At 45.2% G+C, this 17283-nt stretch overlaps 1 protein-coding gene across 7 annotated transcripts in view; it reads left to right on the plus strand.

Annotated features, from left to right (window-relative positions):
* The window catches only part of syt1a (synaptotagmin Ia), a 130529-nt gene that overhangs the window by 74308 nt on the left and 38938 nt on the right, over positions 1–17283 (plus strand). The gene's annotated exons all lie outside the window — the stretch shown is intronic.

Raw genomic sequence — 17283 nt, forward strand, 5'->3', positions numbered from 1 at the left:
TTATTGGGGGTTTGCATTAATTTGGACACCAGAACGCTGTAAAATGACAAAATACCACTAAAAACTTGACACGTCATGATGTTGAGTCATCGCCCTGCCCTGCGTCTTTATTGCCGGGTCATCGTCCTCCTCGATGAGGCAATAACAAACAGAAATGCTTCGTGTTATTTCAGCCGTGCTGTGCTCGCAGCTGCGTATATATTTCCCCTAATTTGGTCCAAATCTGCTCAATTGGAGACTTTTGGTTTTGTCCATTAAAAAAACATGTGGCTTTAAATTAGTGGCAAGAGCTCGCTGGAGGTGTCCCGACGACGTGAATCTGTTTGGAATCTGTCCTGCCGCTTGTCTGTTGTACTACAGCAGCTGTCAACAGCCTGTTCTGTCCCAAATGTTACAGAGACATTAATAGACAAAAACTCAATGATCAGAAAATTGTCTGGCAAGCTGTTACTTAAACCATCAGGCTGCTAGAAAAAAGGAGAGGACTTAGATTCTACTGACAGTTGTTTGACAGCGGTTAACTTGAAACTCACAACTAAACAGATTCAGATCTGATTTAAAGCCTCGATCAACTTCATGTTAAGTTAAGATCAACTACTGTGCATAAACTGGTTATGTAATGCCACCCACACGCCGGCTCAGAAAACCAAACATGTCCCCGTGGTTAGAGAGTGAAAGACGGAATTTGTCACGTCTTTTATTTTAAGGGAGCTTTTTTTCCCTTCTTTCTTTCTTCTTTTCACACTAATTTCCAATGTTCCTCGGATGTGTAAGGGGGACGGCTTTAACACCATGCACCCTCCTCGGTTTCCATGACGACCGTGATCCCTGTATGATAATCGGATTCCCACTTAAAGCTGTGAAAACACGCGTCCCTGCCTTGATCCCGGGGAAAATTATGACATGAAACGGCGGCTGAGGAATTTCTCGACTGCGTGACGATAAACAGGAGCGGGGGGGAAGAAAGAAGCTTTGTGGCCGAGCCAGCCCACGGGGGTCGGACCTTGATGAGTCTATTCATAACTACAGCGGCAAAAGGTAGACCGCAGAGGCTTTAGTATGCTGGAGGAGCTGAGCCATTTACAAAACAACAATGATACAGGAGGCATTAGCACCGGTGCCTGAACAATCCAGTTTTTTATAAACACTTTGGTGTTAGAGGAAGAGCATTAAGAGTAAAAAAGACTCACCTGCCTGTCACTCAGTGGAGCATGGAGAAGCACAAGAATACATTTGTGTCCAATGTGGACAGAACACAATTCTGTTCTGCTCCTTGACACATTTTTTCTTTCCTCGTTTTCTTTTTAGCCAAAGTCCTGAGTGTTAAGGCCATTTTCAAATCTGACGTTTGGTTCACCTGGTCCACACCTGGTGGGGTCGGTCCTCCACTAAACCAGAGGTCGGTGGTTTGCGCCCAGCTTCCCCTAGTTCGCATGCTAAGACAATAAACATCTGGTTTTAGTTCTAGTCTAGTTCATGTTCACATCGACTCGAAAACACGAAGTGGTTTGCATCGACAGATTCGACGGCAACGCTGCATTTTGATGCTTCTTTGTTTTCTAATATTTTGTTCTCCTGAGTCACAGAGGTCGCAGAAGGTGAGGAGCAGTTATGAGCCTCATCAGTCGATGACTCAGCCTTGTTCTTGGATAATTATGTCCAGGTGGAAACAGGACGGCAGTTACAGTGTAGTCAAGAAAAATATACAAAACAAACATTTATTTGATAATAGTTTTTCCCAGCTGTGCAGCAACATGTACATTGTTACCCAGAAGATCAGTAAGTGCCTAACAGATATCCACATCCAGTTCTGAGGATTTAATTGCATCTTTTTATATTTCCAGACATTTCTTCATCTTACGCTATAGCTTAGAGAGAAGAAAAGGGTTGACCGCATAAATTTGTTTCGCCGGCACAGTCTCCGCCGTTCACATTTATCTCCAGCTCGGAGTGTGACAACTATCCCCTCTCTCCTTTGCACAAGACAAATGACCTTATTACCGCAGAGGGCCATTCAAAATAGGATCATGTCAGGCATGGCAAAAAGAAAACGCTTGGGAGGAAATCCAGACCCCGCTCTGCGAGGAGCCGTTTCTCAGGGAAACCATCAAGAGCACACAACTATTTCGAGGAGCTTGCGAACATAACTCTTGTGTAATGTTCGTTGGTTTATTCAACACGTGATCAAATCATAAAACATCTTCAGGCTGGATGTTGAAACAGATCCTTCAGCCACAAGAGAAAAGCTCTGAACGTCCTTTGAGTTTTAAACTGCTGCAGCCAAAACACGTTTCCTTTATGAGCTCATATTTCATATTGATCCGTTGTCAGTTCCTTCCAGATGAAAGTTCCCAGACGCTTCTCGCTCCTGCAGCTGTCGTCGTCTCACGGGCGTCAGTCGGACGGGAAAGGTTCAGTGTTTGTGTTTCTTCGGTGGGAAGTGAAACGCCCGTCCAGGTGCACGAGGCGTCTCTCAGCAGAATCTTCTGTTTTGTTTTGTCTCCGCTCGTTTCCTGGTTCCGTGTCTCTGGCGCTCAGATAAGCCGCTGCCAGGGAAAACCAACAAGTGGGTCCAACGTGGAGGTGAGTTCTCACATTCTGCCCCCGGTTTCCTCCGCGGCAGCGGGACGTCGTCAGGAGGTCGAGGAGCTCGGGTACCAGATCATCAGGTCAGGAGGCCAAAGGTCGAGGAGGGAGGGCATCGTCGGCCCGACAACCGGAGGGGGAGGAGTCAGAACACGTGACACCATGAGCGACATGTAGACACAAACGGAACGACGTGCAACAAACCAAAGGAGCCGGAAACTTAAAGTTCATGTACCAGAAGAGCCGAAGAAGAAGACTGCAGACACAGAGGACGATGAAGACGAAGGAGGAGGAGGAGGAGAAGAACAGGACTTTAAATTCTCAATGTCTGTCCAAGAAACCAAAAATACAATCTATATGTTTTTACCATTATAAGAATTTCTGCCAACAACACAAATCAAAACAACTGTCAGAAACACGGATGGCTCCATGTATCAGTGGCATCTGGCCAGTGGAAGAATCTGATTGTCTGGTACCTTGTTGGGGTCAAGAGAGTTCATTTAAAGGATGTTTCTGTGGACTGAACTCTTCTTCTCTCTGTGTTGGTGTGAACGCAGCAGAGGAGAGAGAATCTGCAGCCGAGGGAAAATGAAGCTGTTTCTTCTGCGCCAATGTTTTTCCTCTCTGCGAAATGACCCTGGGCCCTCGGCCGCCGCCGCACGGTTCAACTACCAGATCTCAGATAAGGCCGATGTCCAACAACACGACGCTCCTCCACAAAGTGTCTCTTTGAGTCCGAGCTGCATGGGAACCATTAGAGAAACGTATACCGAGTAAATATATAGAGAGGACGGTCGGCCGGCTGATCAGATGGGAACCGCGGAGCCGACGTGACCCGATACCTGCGTAATTGACCTCCTCTCCCAGAGTAATAATCCATTTCACGGTTTATGTTTTAAGTGGAGAATTGAGTAATTCTTTGCTTCGTGCTTGTTCAGCAGCTCCGGGTCAGCGCTCTGCTGCGTGTGGTCATTCCCTCCACAGTTTATAATACTGCCTGTGTAAATCGCTCTTTGAAGCTGAAGGAACATTTCTCTGTATCCGGTTTACGGAGCAGCTCTCCGGCTGCGTTTGAACCTTTCTGGAGCGAGATCTCTACTTGTGTCATGTAAACCTGGACATTCCCTGGGAGGTTGTCAGAGGAGGAAGAGGGAGTCAGCCCTTTTCCACGAAGGCCAAGGCAAACATTTCCTTTATTGAGGAACAGTATCTGCTGATGTGAGTTCTGTTCGTTGCTCCGCTATAAAGAGCCACTGTCTGAATCAAAGAGGTATTGATGCAGGAACTCGACCGCCGGCTTGGAGGCGTTCTGCCTTTTGTGCTGCTCATAATTAATCATTTCAATGCATGAGGAGAAAAAAAAGAGGGAAACCCCCCAAAAAACTGGAGCTGGAGCGAGTTGACGGCTGTTTGTGTTCGGATCCAACGTCGACAAGCTCACCCAGAACCACTGGTGGACTGAGCCGCAGTGTCGGGTTCCGTGTGATTTAATACCAAAAAGAGAACCTTCGCCTGCCGAGCACACATTTGTTTCACCATAATGAAGCTTTTCTGTGTACTGACAAGAGACACGCCTGGGAGGGCAGCGCTCCTCGGGTGTGTTTACCTTGTGAGTGTGTGTTAAGAGCTTTTTCCCCCTCGTGTTGTCATAGCACTAAGGGGGCAGGTGAGATAGGCCCTGCACAAAATGTTCTCCCTTGTGGGAAATTAGCATCCGCATAAATAATTACAGGATAAGATAGGATGGCCAGGACTCATTTTCCTCAGCTGTGTGTACATAAAGCTCTGAAACCCCTTCTACATTATCTACAGATCTACTGTAACTTGCCTTGGTAAATAATTCATGCGGGCAGCTGTGTGTGTGTGTGTGTGTGTGTGTGTGTGTGTGTGTGTGCGTGTGCGTGCGTGTGCGTGCGTGCGCGCAAACGTGTTTGATGCTGCGGAAAAAGAGTTACGAGGAGCCAAACTGTTTGATACCAGGTGAGAGCCGCCTTGTTCTGTCAATAATTACTCGAGCTGACGTCGCGTTGACCTCGACGCGTTACAAAGGTCACAGCTCTCACAGTCCTCTTAAAAGAGTGGAGTTCATTGATTCTGGGCCCGGACAGATCTGCTGAGAACAGTTGGGACTAATGAGCCCCAAAAAGGCATTTAGTGTCCAATCACAAACCATCAAGTCTGATCCATAATGGCAGACCTTAATAGAATGACTGATAGGCTAATAGACCAATCATATTTGTGTCAATCTTTAAAAAGAAAATAGACTTGCTCTTTACAGCTGTATTGATTTATGTAAAGATCACTGTTATCTGCTCTGTTTAAGGAGATTTTAAAAAAATCTACTGGACATTTGAAGTTTTGCCAAGTAAAGGTTCAAAATACTCAGATGTACAGTTTTTTTTTATCAGAGTAAATACATCCTATATCCAGTAATTGAGACACCCTGAAGCATTGCAGGATAAATCTGCCGAGTCACAAGGTGATGAACAAGATTAGAAAGAGGAAGGAAACAGATCGGCCACACACACACACACACACACACACACACACACACACACACACACACACACACACACACACACACACACACACACACCTCTGTATAATGGATTGGTTTATGTCTGGAGGCTTCTAAAGAAAAAATATGTAAAAAACTGAGACGGTAAAAATTACCCATGTGGGTTGTTTGTTAGATGGAAAAGGGAAACCCTGCTGTGGATAACTCGAGTTCATTGAGCTCGCAGTGCATCCTTAATTAATATGAGCGATAGCTGCAGCTCATCCATGTTATCAGAGAACGGGGGTTACAGAACAAGTAACCCCAACTTCCTTTTTTATCATACTCCTACAAACACTTGTGATGATTCCACAGTACCTCACAATAACAATCTTATCTAAGACAGCTAGACAGCAACTGAAGAACCAAAAGACTACACAGCTCACAACCAGCAAGTGAGCAGTTGTTGAGTTAAAGTCATTAAGTATCTCGGGGGCTTGTAAACAAGTGAAGGGAAGATGGAGCGGGAGATGGACAGGTGGATTGTGGGTGGCATCAACAGTAATGCAGGTGTTACCTGACCGTTTGGGTAAAGAGGGAGTTGAGCCATAAGGCAAAGTTTTTTGATTGACCGGTTGATCTTCGTTATGACCATCTGGTCATGAGCTTTGGGTAGTGACCGAAAGAATGACATTGCGAATACAAGAGGCAGAAATAAGCGGTTTCCGTAGGGTGGCTGGGCTCAGCCTTAGAGATAATGTGAGGAGTTCAGACATTCGAACTAGAGCTGCTGCTCCTTTGCGTCAAAGTGATGTGGAGGTGGTTCGGGCTTCTGGTCCGGATTCCCTCCTGGAAGCCTTCCATTAGAGGTTTACCTACTGTGGGGAAACCAAGGGGTAGACCCAAAACCTGCTGGAGGGACTACATATCCCATCTGGCCTGGGAGGGCTCGGGATCCTCCAGGTGGAGCTGGAAAGTGTTGCTGAGGAGAGGGATGCCTGGAACACCCCGCTTAGCCTGCTGTCTCTTCTACCCAATCTCAGATAAGCGGTAAAAAATTGATAGATGGACATCAAGCAAAACAAGCACGGCAGACAGAACCAGTGTTTGCAAAAGCTGCATCTTTACTACAACTCTAATTTGACGTAGTGGTGGGTCCATAGATCCCTTCAAGCCCCACCCTCGCACCACTTCATGGCAGCCATTTTGGGGGAAAGAAAAGTGCAAGTCTTCATGATGAAGTTCCTAAGAGAGACTGACATTTTCTGGATGTTTCCCCCCGCTCTCCTGTCGTATCACAGATTCAGCCAAGACAAACTTGTTCTCATCTGAGTGACTCGTCAGATCATTCGTACTGGCTTTTCCGCCCCTCGGGTGAGCTGTGCTCTTCACTCTGTGTTTATGCAGGTTGTCAACACCTGACAGAGGAAAAATTAGGCCTTGCAGTTGGTTTTCCCTTCGCCTTCGCCACAGCTGATGGTCAAATCACAAAGTTGTGCCATGTCTTCTGAGGAAGCCAGAAGCCCAGTGGCGGTTTGGTTCAAGTAGTATGTCATAACAACAAATGAAGCTGCGCAGATCTTCGTTGCTTTTAGCATTATCATTTTTTATTATTATTCCTGAGCCATGGCAACACTTGCACAGATTTCTCCACCCCAGCGTGTGGTGCACTCAAGTGCCTCCAGCCAAGCAAAGATTGTCCTTTGTGTTTTAAAAGCTTGTGTGAGAGCTTGATCAAATTGTTCTCCGTGTCTTGGCTAAGCTCTTTAACAGAGACAAAGCGGTTGTCATGTCTTTTTTTTCTAACACCACCTAATTCCCTTAAATGTCACAGAAACACATCCAGCTGGTGCGGAACGGCGGGAGCAACAGTGTCAGACCTGGTGATTGTGTTTCCTTGTCAGCTGTTCCCCTTTAACAATATGATGCCTTGGCTGATGTTCTGGATCCACTTGCACAAGGTCATGAATTTGCTGGCAAAAAAGAAAAATCCATGTGTGCCTCAACTTCTAATTTAAAGCCATCAAGATTTAATTTCTGACATCTGAGGAGATCTTTTCACGCGCCGCTTTTTTTAACGATTTTTTTGTGCATCACCCCGAGTACCGCCTCCTTACGAGAAAGTGCGGATATTTCTCCACAATCCCTCGTGGGATAACTAACAGCTTGTTCAGTCAAGGGGTTATCAGCCGCAGATGGCTGAAGACAATAAACACGATCAAACACGGGGGCGGGTATTTTGAGGCAGCATGTCTTAAACCACCAAAGTCATGAGATGATGCAACGCTGGCCTTTTCGTAACAGCTCCTTGTTTTGTCTCCGAATTATCTGTGTAGGTTTTCATTGTTCGCATGAGTTTGACCTTTCATACCAAGCGATTCCTTATGATTGAAGATCCTCATACATAACAGTGGAGGCGTAGCTTCTTCCACTCTAAACAATCTAACTTGTGTAATGAGATATGCGGGCTGCCCCTCACTTTTAATGGCTCCTATAAATCACCTGTTTATCTGAGCGGCTCTAAGCTCACAGCTAATACTGACTCTCTCTCTCCCTATAGTGAACCACCTTCAGGCTATCCCGTCCAGTAACCTTGATTCATTCTGTTTACCAAGGTGCAGTCGTTATGGAGAATGGGCCCCCTCTTAATTTTAGCAGACAACGTCTTCCAGTTGTGAGGTCGACCTCTCGGGAGTCTTTTGTTTTCAAGGTTACTGACTTTCCAAGAGTTGTAGCATCGGTGGCATTCATTGGTTTGTGAGCTGCCGTTTTGGAGCCTCCAGTCCAGACGGTACCAGCTGTCAGTCACGCTGTATCTGCGCTCCAACGCAATGAGACCATAATATACAAAGTGAACATCATGCTGTATTGAAGAAGAACTTGAATCTAGCGATTGAACCATAAACTCCTCAGGAAAACACAGGGACACTTAATGGTGGCGCACCGCTAATTCCATTTCCTGTTTCTTGCAGCACTGACAATTCAGCGCAAATGCAAGGTATTCTAGAGCGTTTTGTGCAACAACCGTATTCAACACGACGTAGCAAACATGGTGACTCACATGGAGGTCGGGTCCACTTCATGTATCTATATTTATAGTTGACTAAAAAACATTGTGATTATAATTTAATGAAGACGTAGTTATGGACAATATATTCAATTTCTGTGGCTAAGTTTAATACATTTTAATAAGGTTCCTTTCATACAGTTTCTCTCTGCAGCACAAGCTTCCTTGTGTACTATTCAATCAAGGGAGAGGTTTATAACTCTTAGAATTTCAAAGATTACACTGGAGCAAAGACGCTGCATCTCCATCTGACTAATGATCGAACAGGAGAGGGTCCCACTCCAACTACAATGCCGCCTGATTGTACGGTGCTCAGCCATTACGAGAGATGTGGCTCGTCAGGCTGCCGGGCTTTTCTTCACTCGCGTCGGCTGAAACTTTCAACCTTTCATTCATAGATAATACCTGAAAGAGAGCGGTTGTTCTTATGTAATCATTCTGCCGCTAAGCCCCCTTGTTCACCTTATCCACTCACACATCGCAGATGGAAAATGGGGGGGAAACAAATCAGCCCACTTATGTGCCATTTGGCGCGATTAGATAAAGGTCGCCTGACGTCTAAGATTAGGCTTTATGGCCGTTTCTGTGTTGTGGTTCAGTTCAAAAAGTAAAGGAAACAAAATCCGGATAAACTTCATACAGCAGCTGCAGTTATTGTAGTGCAATAATAACAAAAAATTTGCTCCATATAGGAGGTGATTCATCTCTATAATCATGGCTATTCAGAGCTGAATGTGCCATCAGCAGCGATTTCATATATTCAATTTGAGCTAATCGTACGAGCTCCATTTCTATTTTCCACTTAAGCCATTGAACTGCAAGGGGATGAAACTGATTACGGTGACATTGTCCTACATGGACAGTCTTTATGAGGTTTAAGTAAGGAGGCTGTTATATAGAGGATCATCATTGTAGGTTATTGGGTTTGGGCCAATGGACGATGTCGTCATCGTCACACACCCTCCCACTCCCTCGACAGCCAGACGCTCCCTGCTCACACACACACACATACACTGTAATTCCAGTGTCTCTGCTATAACATAGAAAAATATGTAAATTATTAATATATCTATTTCGAGTCATGGCCTGCCCAATCCCGGGTCTTTCAATATTGAGAATCAGCCAATAAGGAGTCCGATCCCATACTGGGTTTAAATGACTTAAATGTTAATTAAATAACTTGTATCTGACACATCACAGCTTCTTATGGGTCATGGTTCAAAAATATAAATCTAATCGTATGCTAGATTTACTAATATGATATGAATGAGAGTGCGGTTTGCCATCTCACCGACAGTGTCATGAAGCGAAGCGCTAAAACGGATTTGTTGGACCTGCAGTTCACTCGTGGTTGTACGGCAGTGTCACAGACTCTTATTGTTATTATAACAGATGACAGTGAAGCTGCAGCTGCAGCGGAATTTTCTACTCTGCATTGCTAATTTCAATGATGTTTGCTAATGATTATAAGCATCAGAGCTCAGTAAACTCCCTCCCTGATGCCATCGTCCATGACATTGTTTCACTGTACTCGTCGCCCAACAACAGGAGTTTAAAGCTGGGACACCCTGTTTCTTCATACTTGCAGCTAAATATGCACCTGTTCCATTGCACCTTCACCTTGCGCCCGAAGGTCACGCATTTTCCTAAACGTATACTGCCTACAAAGGTCAGAGAGACAGAAGAAAAGCATGAAGGGAAAACCCTGTGTGCTTGGCCCTGCCCCTGCCTCCCACACGGATCTCAAATGGAGCCCAGTAATAGACCAATTTCAGCTCTGCCTGGAGCAAACCAGTCCCTTTATTCATGCACTCTGCACCCTTCCCTCTTTGGGCCAGATTGCACCGGCACAGAGAACGAGGAGATTCCTCCCGCCCTGGCAGGATAAAAATGAAAGGAGATGGTCGAGCCGTGAGGTTTGTGGATAGGCACGGCAGCGAGGCCCACATTACTGATGGTAATGGCCTGTCTGTATGCCCGAGCTCCCCGTGTGCCGCAACTCATTCCAAGGTCACGGCGGCTGGAGCTGGAGCTGGAGAGGCTCCGGCCGGCTCTTACAGTATTTGGTGTCCCCCTGCTGGAGCAGGTCATCACAGTGAGATCTGAGGTAATGAGCACCGCTCCGTCCAGCTACACTCCTGGGTAAAATGAGAGAGGGAGGAGGACAAAGGAGAGGTGTAGCCCGGGATTCAGAGCATGGCAGGAGGGATAGAGGCTGTGCTGCTGATAACAATGTTAGAGAAATACCTCCGAAACTACTGTAATGAATCAGAAGAACCTGGAGGGGGAACATGAAAGATAAATAGTCCGTGTTTAAATATCCAGCAAACAATTCTAGCCTTTTAGTTTCCAAGCAAATTGTTTTACTCCTTTGTCATTCCCTGATTTCATAAGGCTTTTTTTTTGAGCAGCTAAGTTTTTACTGTGCGCCACATAAAAGCGCCGTAAAGCTCAGAGTCATCGCTTGATGCATTAAAGACACAAGGTAAAGTTTATGGCTTGACGCAGTCAAACACAGTCGGCGTGAACCAGTTCCTATAATGACTGTTCATTATTATTTATTCATGTCAGAGGAATATATGTAAGAGGACAGGATCTTTGTTACTTCTCTCTCGAGACACTTTATCTAGACGAGCTAACGTGTGGGCACACAAGTGAATTTGCATCATCTACATGAAGCACAATAATTTATAATTTAGTTTAATACTTTTTTTTAATGCTGTAATTGAATCCCCAGTGCAGTGGCAGCTTTTCCAAATGAAGTTTGTCTTATTTGCACCTCAGGGTGTTTCATATGAAAAAGCAGTTTTGCCAAGTTAACATGTGACTCCAGGGATAATAAAATACACTCTGGTCGTGGAGAACGCCCCGCCGTCTTTATTAAATGACTCGTTTTAATCCAGGATGTTTGTCCAAGTGTATTAATTTCTGTAAAATGATTTAAAGAGTAGGGTAGTTTAAGTAAGTAAAACCAGTGATCTTGCGCAACTTCTCTTTTGCGGCTAGAATTTGACGAAATCCAGGAATCACCTTGAGCTGCCTTGTATGCTGTGTAAGTTGGTTCTCAGCAGCTCCTTGCTACGGCCGTGAGTCCCGCCAGACGGGGAACAGCAGTGGGGATTTGGACAGCTTGCTTCTGTGTGCTCTGACCTCCGCTGGGCTCTGGAGTTTGGCGCTCTGCGTGGCGGCAGTCCGCCGGCCTCATCTCTGTCTGATCCGATCGGGGCCGCGATTGAATGACACGACTCTTTTTTTCCGGTGCCCAAATACGTAGGAGCCTGACTGGCATTCGTCTGGTGCCAACCTGGCTCTCCGCTGAGACATCTCGCGGGGAAAGAATATCCCTCCAATCCAGTTTCCACCCCTCAAAGTCTCCTGCTTTTTAGGAAAAATAAGAATTATCACAGCAGCCCATCCTGCCTCGCTGTCACAACTCATAATTTAAATTGCCAAATAGCGCCCACGCTTAGTTAATTAAAAAGCTAATTAAAATTTCCGTCTATCTCGTTGTTTTTTAGTAAGACGTTTAGAGAAATCACGACGCGAACTGACAGGGTGGTAAACAGCTAAACACACTCGAGTGCCTTTGCTTACGCTTCATTTGTTCATAGTGGATGTATTCAGCATATCATGGTGAGGGGAACTGATACTAGAGTTCTTCTTTGTTGTGTTATTGAGTTTTTCCAGCAGGCCAGCTGTGCTGCTCAAAGAAGAAGAGGGGAGTGGGAAATGTAATAAAAAAGGTTCCACACCGGAGCTGGCGAGCCCTGACATGCCATCGTCCATAAGAAGAAATTAATTGGCCTCCTAATTGCTCTCAAAGGCCGAGCCCTTTTTTTCCTGGTCCTGCCTTCAGCCCCCGTACGAGTCCAGTGTCACTCCTGTGTGATCTGACCTGAGAAGAAGACGCGAGAGAAAAGAAGGCTTCTTCTTTCTCCCCTGGCTTCCTTAGCTTTTCTTTTTTCCTCCCTATTTTACTCCACTAGCCCCGTCACTCTTACTATATGTCTGCACCGCTGTTTATCTCCCTCAGGGGGCACTCTTCTTCTCTCCAGCCAAAACACAGCCCGGTCAGTGAACTGCTAAATCATCACTCGGATCAATAGGATTTACGCTCATACTGCGTTTTTTGTACTTCATCACCAGAGATAAACACCCCCCCCCCCCCCCCCCCCCCCATTTTATTTGTGTCTCTTAAAATGTACAAGTGCGTAAAATAATCTTTGACAGGAGCTCTTAACCGGACTCTTGATTCTACAGGTGGAATCCAACAGTGATAAAAACAAGTACTACTCTATCGTCCCATAAATACACAGATTCATGTTGGTGAGATCTGTTTTCAAGCTTAAAAGAAAGATTTTTGGCATAAATATCTTGAGTTTTCAACGGGAATTGGCAGAGTTTTGTTTCACACTAAGCCACATTGGAGGAGATTAATTTGCAAAGGAGAAATGCAATGTATTTCATTGACATTCAACAACACCCATTTGTTCCTTATTGTTCCAGAGGCAGTAAAAATCGTACACTTACTGCCTCTTTCATTAACAACCAGTTAACTTTTACAGCGGCGGTTGATAGTCCTGAATATAAAGACGTCGCCAAAAAGGCTTTAAGTGTTTTGCAGCATCTGTTGGAGTCGGAGTCGTCTGTGAAAAAGCTTTAGTGTCGCATGTGAATGAGCAAACATCTCATTTTGAATCCGTGTGGAATCTTCTCACTTGTTCCTTGTTAAAAACCAAAAAAAGTGTTGATGATGGAGCAGCGACTATAAATGGGAATGAGGGAGAAGTCAGGAGGCTCAGTGACTCATGAGCAGCCGTGACAGCAAAGGGTTTATATAGGGGGGGATTTCAACAGCCCACTGTGGAATTAAGATGTGCAGTGAAACTGGATGTGGACGGGCGGAGGAGGAGGTGGGGTTTGGGCCCAGGCCTTATCCGCTCTGACAGGCTGCGGTGTCGCATGCAATTCTCTGCGAAGTAAGAGTTTGACTTTCTGAAGGCAGAAATAATCTCAAGTGTTGTGTAACTGAGCTCGACTTGAACTGAAACCGGGATACAAAAAAGATGTGCAATTTCCAAGTCGGCAACTCGTATTTACCATACTTCCGATACCACACGAAGGCAGCATAGTCGGTGATCATCTGAGCAGCTCTTCTAATTTGTGTAACCAAAACACTAATCTTGTGTTGCGCCTCTCTAGTTACATACACAATGAAAAATCACCAAATGAATAACCGCCGCGCTTAACGTCTAATCACAAACACCCCGTGGGCCTCGTTTATTTTAATCACACGAACCACGGAGTGGCCAAAATTCACCGGAGCGTAACTTGGCCACGGCAGGATGGATGGTCCTCCGCTGGCTGGGCCACGGCCGGCAGTGATAATTATCTTGTGGGAGGTGGAGGGGCTCCTCCTCCGTCGCGAGCCTGGAGCTTTTCGCTACGACAGGTGTTTTGGTTTGGAGCTTTGTCCGCCGTACCGCCGGGATGCTGGTGGTTATGGTTCTGTTCTCAGGACCAGTACGTTGGTCGTGTGGCAGGAGCTGAAGGATTTCGAGGTTAGAGGCAGTCTGTTGTTTGAAGCGCTGCAGTGTTCGGTGGCAGGGGAGGGGAAATGATTAACCTTTTTACTTTCTGATTTATATTTTGTTTGTCAGCTGGTAAACGATGCCTCCTCTGTGCGTGCAAACTGTGAAAAGGGAAGGAGACGAGGATGAACTTGTCATCTTGCTGAAAAAAAAGAGGCAGAAAAAGGCTTTTACTTGCTTGGTGGTGCTGAAAGGATCAGGCAAAAAATCGACTTATTGATCAGCAGCATTTGTAACAGCAGAACTGCCAGAAGTTCGAGCTGTGTATCAATGTTTGAGCTTCTCGGATGTGAAGATTTTGCTGCTTTATAGTATATATAAGTACAGGACATAGGTTTGTAATGTAAAGTTCTTTAGTGCGCTCGCAAAATTGCAATGTGGAACCAAAAAAGGACCGGCTCAAATGTAAACAATGTAACAAAAAGTACAAAACATGTCATTTATAAATGTCAACTTGGACTCTGGGAACTCGCAATTGAGTATTTTTCAGTATTTTATAGACCAAACATGAAATAAAAGAAAAAATAATCTGTAAATTCTAATTGGTTCCAGCTTTAGGGACGACGGCATCATTCAAATTCTTGCCTCCATAGAGGAAGCTGTGAAGTCCAGGGTCGGCTGCGGGAGACGAGCAGGCGGCGAGCGTATTGTGCCATTTCCAGCCCCCCTGCATCCGTCAGACATCCATCTTAGGGCTCCATCTCTGCATCGCACTATTACGGCTGCAGTCAGTGTTATTCAAGGGCAATTTCAACCCAATTTCATGGCCCGTCTTGATATGGCTGCATCTGATCCTAATCTACAGACTTTGATGCTCACAGGAACAGAAATCTCTCTTGACGGCATCCAGTTTCATCTTGTCAAGTGTGTGTGTGTGCCGTATGTAGATTCCTGTTGCTAAAAGAATCCAATAACACCCGTGCTCAATTGCACAATTGATCTACGAGGAAAGAAATATATGTATGACAGACACATCTGTCTCTTCCCTCTCTGTTTCTCAGCACCGCCGGAGCGTTTCGCAAAAATCCAGGGGGTCACGGCAAGAGAGCGAGAGAGAGCGAGCTTCTCTCAAATGAGGAAATCAAAACTCATGCTAATGCAGTGTCACAGGCGCCTGATGGTACGAGCGATAAGCTGAAAGATTGTCGGTCACAATGCCTGTTTATTTCGGCGTCGGCCCTCACAATGTTATCTGTCAAGCTGCCACCACACTCGATGAGTTCAGTCTCACTCCTCTGGCACCGCCGAGTATGATGTAGGGAGGCTGTTGTGTTAAATGATAGTGCCAGTAAGATCCAATCTGACAGCTCATTCTAGTTCAATAAAAAGAAATATGATGGGAAAAAATGATAGCGGCATTTTTTTTTTTTTGCGGCCGTCTTGCACTCCCTTTAAGGTTTAACTCCCTTCACTTGATATTCATCAGGTGGGTTTCATTTAATTATATTCTTCTTGCTCCTGGAATCAAAAGAAGAAGAAGAACAGAACGAAATTATACTTTCAGACAATTATTGAGCTAGTTGGTCGGACATTGGCAGGCGTGCTGTTTTTCAAACAAAGCGCGTGGGCGGAAATGTTGTGAGGGGCTGTAGGCGTATGAAAGAATGCCCAGTGGGGGGGGGGGGGGGGGGGCTTTCTAATGGACAGACGAGGAGAACGAGGAAGCATATACCACGAGGAAACACGGGAATTAAGGGAAAAGTCGAGTGAAGGCTAACGTTTGAAGTGTCACATCCTAATCATCCTAATCGTCTCATTCTCCCTCATCTGTTCACATCTGCTCCAAATGAAAGAGCGCGGCGACAAGTCGGTGTCGGTTATTTCTGGTGTTCGTCACCTTCTAATCGCATCACTCCATGACACCTTTACAGGGATAGAAACCTGTCAGCTGTGTGTGTATTAAAAAGAGGGGTGGTACAGAGATGCTGTGACTCAAATGTGAAATCAGACCTCCAGTCTGTTGCAAGTGTCGATTAGATTCAAGGCTGAGAGATGTGACGAACACGTCCTTGACGAGCGGATTTATTCGTCGGCTCGGCCGAATGCTGACGTAGAATTCACCCCACCTGAGTTGATTTAATAACCTCAGGCAAAAAGTCTCTCAGAAGCTAAAATCTCACTCCATCCATCTTTGTCAAGTGGTAAATCAGATGAGGCAGCCTTTTTTTCCCTCAAATTGTCAGTGCAAGTTAAATTTAGTTTTGGACCAAAAAGTTTTGTGCCGAAACGCACAATGGAGCCAACTCTCATTTGAATCTGATCTTTATTCAAGTGACAAATCGGACGAGACAGCGGATGTTCATCTCTTAGTCAGAGGCTCAACCATTCGTCGTCTGAGCCGATTCCAAGGCGACGTCGACGGTAAACCTCACACACACTCGGAGCAGGAGTAAAAGGTCAGCTGCCAAGTGTGTGGAAAGAACACTTGATGCCCCGTCTGTGCAACAGCACCGGGGACGTGGCTTCTTGACATGGTACGATAAATAAGGAAGTGCGGCGGCTCCATCTGTAACCAAAGAAACAAGCTTCCTGTTTAAACCCAAGTGTTAATCCAAACATCTCTTCCTTTGTATCTACAAGTGGTGTTGGACTTGATAATGACCCTTGATATTCTTGAACTAGTCGCTGCCTTTTGTGAAGTCCCAGCATGCAATCTTCCTGATTATTTGCCCTGATAGTCCATGTCAGTTGTTTCATCTGTGGCCGAGCACCACAGGAGGCAGGGCGCTGGAGAGGGAGGCACGACGGAGTGGGCTGGATGAAGAAAATAAAAAATGAATAAAAACCAAAGCTACTGGCCACGAGTCTTCTACTCGTCCTCCACTGAGCTACGGCACTTTGAGGCAGAACGTCCACGTTTATGAAGGTCTCTTTTTTTAATAAATTGAAATTGGTTTTAATTTGCACGTAGCTCATTTGCAAAATTAACCTTTACATTTATTTGTTTGAAATAATTCATGGACTTTTCAGTATGCCACGGAAACGAAAACTCACTAGATGGAAGTTTTGAAGGGTTAGGTTTGTCAGGTTCAGTAGTTTGTTTTTCCTTTTCTTTTGTTATTTTTTACTCTGTGTAAGCAGCAACAGACATAAGCTTGAAGTTTTGGAATCGATACGAAACAGATTCATCAAACCTCAAAGGTCGACCGACTCGCTCTCCGTCCCCTCGACTGTTCTTTGCTTCCTTGAAAAATGGTTGAAAGCCTCAAAAACTAGTAAATGGACTTTTTTTTTAGCTGTAGGTTATATTTCGTGACATAAATGTGAGCATGTGCTTCCCCTTTTTTCCTCCGCCTGGTTGACTGACAGCTCACTCGGATTAGCTCGACCGGAACCGATCGATAGCAGCCAGCCATTGATGGAGCAGTCACATGTTAGAAACTGTTTACTCAACAGTACATATCTCTGAACTCTAGATAGACTTTATACATAATTGTTGTTGGTAATCTGATATTAAACTTCAGACTTAAAATGCATAAAACCTTGATATAAAAGTGGAACCTCATGTAGACAACAAGGACCAAATGGACTCAAAACTGTTT

The sequence above is a fragment of the Scophthalmus maximus genome, chromosome 12 (assembly GCF_022379125.1).
Source record: "Scophthalmus maximus strain ysfricsl-2021 chromosome 12, ASM2237912v1, whole genome shotgun sequence".
NCBI lineage: Eukaryota > Metazoa > Chordata > Actinopteri > Pleuronectiformes > Scophthalmidae > Scophthalmus > Scophthalmus maximus.